Source organism: Balaenoptera musculus, chromosome 10 (assembly GCF_009873245.2).
Source record: "Balaenoptera musculus isolate JJ_BM4_2016_0621 chromosome 10, mBalMus1.pri.v3, whole genome shotgun sequence".
NCBI lineage: Eukaryota > Metazoa > Chordata > Mammalia > Artiodactyla > Balaenopteridae > Balaenoptera > Balaenoptera musculus.
In genome coordinates, this window is record NC_045794.1 from 61412167 (window position 1) to 61417667 (window position 5501).

At 36.2% G+C, this 5501-nt stretch overlaps 1 non-coding gene across 1 annotated transcript; it reads right to left on the minus strand.

Moving 5' to 3' along the window:
- Positions 1-4025: 4025 nt before the first annotated feature.
- TRNAR-CCG lies at positions 4026-4098 on the minus strand. Its single transcript has one exon. It is a non-coding gene; the product is annotated as a tRNA-Arg (tRNA).
- Between the last annotated feature and the right edge of the window lie 1403 nt (positions 4099-5501).

Sequence of the window (5501 nt, forward strand, 5' to 3'; positions counted from 1 at the left end):
TCAACACTATATTAGTTCCTAGTGCACAACATAGTGGTTCAATGTTTCTGTATGTTACAAAATGATCATCACCGTAAGTCTAGTTACCACCTGTCATCATACAAAGATATTACATTATTATTGATTATATCCCTTACACTGTACATTTCATCTTTGTGACTCACTTATTTTGTACCTGGAAGTTTGTACGTCTTAATTTCTTAAGCTATTTCTTAAACAGGAAACAATACTAACCATGTAGAAATAAATGAAAATTTTGGATTACATTAAAATTAATAACTTCTTTTCTACAAAAGACCTTAAGAACATGAAAATTAGAGAGGATACCTGTGAAACATATTACTACTAAGGGGTTGTAGTCAGAATAATTAAGAACCCTAAATCAATAAGAAAAAGAATAGGCAACACAGAAAAATAGCTAGAGACTTAAACAGGTTTTCACAAAATAAGATATCCAAATGACCCATAAACACACGATGACCTCATCAGTAATCAGGAAAATGCAATCAGTATCACATTGTGATACCACTATAAACCCATCAAAATGGTAACACTAAAAAGATTGCTAAGACCAGGTGTCCACAATGACATGGAACAATGGAAACATTCATACACTCCTGGTGAGAGTGTAAATTGGTACCAGCACTTTGAAAGACCATTTTCCATTATCTACTAAAGTTGAAAATATGCAAAACCAATGACTAAGCACTTCTACTTCTAGATACATACCTGATATAAATAGATGCACATCTGAAGCCAGAAATGTACATAAAAAAATTCACAGCAGCACTCTTTGTAATAGGCAAAAATTAGAAACGTCTCAAATGTTCACCTATGGTAGAATGAATAAATCATTTGTGATATAACCATGTAGCAGGACAGTATGCAGCAAAAAAAGGAATTAACCACAGCTACGCACAACAATAACATGAACCTCACAAATATAAAGTTGAGCAAAAGAAGCCATACACAAAAGAATACCTGCTGTAAGCATTTGTATAGCTTTCAAAGACAAACCTTTCCTGAGGCCCTTCCCCACTCCCGGAAGTAGCCTATATCCAATGACTGTTCCACGCAGGACACTGGGAAGGACCCTGCCCACTCCAGAGCTCTCCACTGAATGAAACGAAGACTTGACTGTGACAGCCACCCAGCTTCTTCTACCTCAGGGCTTCTCAAACTCAGCACTACTGACATTTCGAGCTGGACAATTCTTTGTTCTGAGGGCTACCCTCTCTATTACAGAATATTTCGCAGCATCCTTGGTCTCTTCCCACTAGATGCCCACACATCTCCAGATGATGCGAAATACATCCTGGGGTGCAAAATCTTCCCCAGGGGCGAACCATGGTGCAATCCTGTCCCCTTCAACCTCCACAGGGGTTGAGCCTGAAAGCATTCCCTGATAAAACTTCCCGCACGCAAATCATCAAATCTGTGGCACACCCTGATGACTTCCATTCATTCAATAAACATTTACACGTGTGTTTAGTTATTGATAAATTATACCTGTACTATGTAATTATACATTATAGATTATCATAGAATATAATTATAGAACATAAACAAAAACAATTTAAGGTGACATAAAAATAAATATAATTAGTAGTTCTAATTTTTCTCTGCTCCCCAAAAGAATGTTCACTGGCACCTCCTAGAAAACCTAAACCCTACAGAGGAGAAGAGTGCCCTGGGAGAAGGGAGGAAACAGCAAAAAGAACATAGGTAGAGAGTTTAGTTTTAGTAATCCTCTGAGTCAGGGGAAAAAGGAGAGAATAGTTACAATAAAAATCAGGGGATAATATGGTGATGGGTAATAAGATAGCAAAACTACTCGGTGTATATCCAGATGGCATTGATCACTCTAATAGGTATCAGAAAAAGGATTTGTGGCTAAACAAAGAAGCAGACCAGGCATGCCTGACTATGCCTACAAGCTACGCACTAAAATTCCTATAAAAAAATGCAATAAGAGTTTAAAACTGGCAAGAGCAGTGAAGAGCAAAGATATGAGAAGACGATGAATCAAAGTTCAGAGGGAATTTCTTTTAATTATATCACTGTTGGATCAAAAGGTAAGTCCTTGCATTTCACAACATATTCTTACCCCTAAACTGAAATTAGTCATCACGCACTTTTAGGAGCTTATTCATATAGTATCCTCATATTAGAAATAAATGAAACTATTAGGAATTCATACAGAAACCAACAAATAACTGTAGTGAGAGACTTCATTCTATTATTGGTCCACTTTAGAGGGAGTAGTAAAAACAGATAACATAGAGGTTTTTTTTTTTTTTTAATTTAATTTATTTTTTGTACAGCAGGTTCTCATTAGTTATCTATTTTATACATATTAGTGTATATATGTCAATCCCAATCTCCCAATTCATCCCACCAACCCCCACCCCCCGCTTCCCCCCTTGGTGTCCATACGTTTGTTCTCTACATCTGTGTCTCTATTTCTGCCTTGCAAACCAATTCATCTGTACCATTTTTCTAGATTCCACATATATGCATTAATATACGATATTTGTTTTTCTCTTTCTGACTTACTTCACTCTGTATGACAGTCTCTCGGTCTATCCCCGTCTCTACAAATGACCCAATTTCGTTCCTTTTTATGGCTGAGTAATATTCCATTGTATATATGTACCACATCTTCTTTATCCATTCGTCTGTCGATGGGCATTTAGGTTGCTTCCATGACCTGGCTATTGTAAATAGTGCTGCAATGAACATTGGGGTGCATGTGTCTTTTTGTATGGTTTTCTCAGGGTATATGCCCAGTAGTGGGACTGCAGGGTCATATGGTAGTTCTATTTTTAGTCTTTTAAGGAACCTCCATACTGTTCTCCATAGTGGCTGTATCAACTTGCATTCCCACCAACAGTGCAAGAGGGTTCCTTTTTTTCCACACCCTCTCCAGCATTTGTTGTTTGTAGATTTTCTGATGATGCCCATTCTAACTGGTGTGAGGTGATACCTCATTGTAGTTTTGATTTGCATTTCTCTAATAATTAGTGAGGTTGAGCCTCTTGGCCATCTGTATGTCTTCTCTGGAGTAATGTCTATTTAGGTCTTCTGCCCATTTTTTGATTGGGTTGTTTGTTTTAACATAGAGGTTTTGAATAATATAATGATGAAAACACTTTATTTTGTTTTGTTTTGTTTTTTGCATTTCCATTTAAGGCCCAAGTTTTTAACCTCTCTTGGAGCTTTTTCTGAGAGGGTTCCAGGGTAATAGTCCACAAGCCCTCAGGACCAGGTCCCTCAAAAATGGTATTATGGGCTGTATTGTACCCCTTCCATTCATATGTTGAAGCTCTAACCACAGAAGTGACTGTATTTGGAGACAGGGACTTTAAAGGGGGTGATTAAGTTAAAACGAGGCCATTTGGGCATGCCCTCATCCAATCTGACTGGTGTCCTCATAAGAAGACATTAAGACACACATAGAGACATCACAGGTGCATGTGCAAAGAAGGATGACCTTGTGCAGCCATCCACAAGGAGAGGAGAGATGCCTCAGAAGAAACCAAACCTGCTGACACCTTGATTTTGGACTTCCAGCATCCAGAACTGGGATTAAAAAAAAGTCTCTTGTGTAAGCTCCCCAGTCTATGGTATTTTGTTATGGCAGCTCCAGGAAACCATCACAGATGGGGAGCTGCTTGCCTCGGTATACTCTATCAACGCATGGAACAGGATCTTCCCTCAAATTCCACAGCAGGTTTGTAGAATATGTATTAAAACAAAAAAAAAAAAAAAGAAAAAAGAAAAGAAAAACTTAAGAGAAACTTGATTAGAATATCTTTTATTTTTATGTTGTCAAAAGAAAAAAACAGATTGGTAAGCTTAACTACCTAAAACAAAACAACCACCAAAAATCTAATGTCTATTATAAAAAATTCTAAGCAAAACTAACAGTCAAATAAAATAGGAAAATTATTTCCTCTCCAAATAAATCTTATTTATTTATTTACTTTTGGCCGCGCCCCGCCGCGCAGCATGTGGGATCTTAGTTCCCTGACCGGGGATCGAACCCATGCCCACTGCAGTCGGAGTGCGGGGTCTTAACCACTGGACCACCAAGGAAGTCCCCTCTAAATAAATCTTAAAAATCAACTTTGTGCTAATAAAATGTAAACTTTAGATGAAATTAATATAGTCCTAGAAAAACATAACTCACCAAAACTAACTCAAAAAATATTTTCTGTGTTCTAGCCATTAAACAAATTGAATAAACATTTAAAAATCTACCCACAAAACATAAATCAGCTGAAATGGATTTACAAGTGAGTTCTAGCAAACATTCAAAAACCAGATCATTCCAATCTTACAAAAAGCCTTCAAGAAAATAAAGAGGGAACAAACATCGCCCAACTCAAATCAGTAGGAAAAAGCCAAAGAATATGGGGGGCCAAGTTACAGAATACATGCAAAGAACAAACGAACATATTAAAAAAGATCCAATTGCACTAGTAAGCTAAAATTCAAATTAAAACCATAATTAGATGCCATTTTTGCTTCTCAAATTTGCAGTTATTTTGTGGATGTAGGGCGTTGAAGAGTGGTAAGAGAACAAATTGTTACAACTTTTATGGACAGCGACCAGCAAAATTTGGCAAGATGTATCAAAAGCCTTTTAAAACTGTGTGCTGTGTGTTTTTAACACAGTGATTCTACTTATAGGAATGTATTTCTAGCAAATAATCAGAAATGTGGGCAAAGAGCTATGCTTATTATATGACTAAAAAGAGGGAAAGTTGATTAACATTATAATATTCAGACATAAGAGAATGATTAAATATATTCTAGTACATCCATTCAAAAAAGTGGTTTGCACCATACAAATAATACCTTTTCAAAGAATATTTAGTGAAATAGAAAAAAATAATCCAATAATATATCACCACAGCAGAGTACAAAACTGGAGATAAAACAATCTCAGCTTCATGTGAAAAATACTGAAGAGAAAGACATTAAAGACATCAAAACATTTACACAGGTTATTTTTATGTTGCTAAGAATATATGATATTTATTTTTTAATTCCTCTGTGGTTCCCAAGTCTTCTTCAACTGTACATCAAACTTTCACAACCAGAAGAAAAACAAAAGAATTTTAAGGGATCAGATGAACTTATTTAGGGTGTGAAAGGCTCTAATTAGAATAAGGATGAGTAAAACTAATCGAAAAAACATGGACTTACCACTTTAAGAAAGGTTGCAGGAGAATTAACAAGACTACGTAGGAAGCACAAAATGGAGCTGGATAGACATAGATTTTAATCTTGGTTCAGCCACTCTTTAGATGTGTCCTGTTTGGAGCTTCCTTATCTATAGGCTACAAACTCTTCCTGGTCTGAAATAGATGAGCTTACATATTCGATGTGCCTAGCATGAAGTCTAATACCAAGTAGGTTTTCCATAAAAGTTAGATTCTGTTCCCTTACTAATACCTGAATCTTATCTTTTGATCTCTTAGTTTTGATCTTTT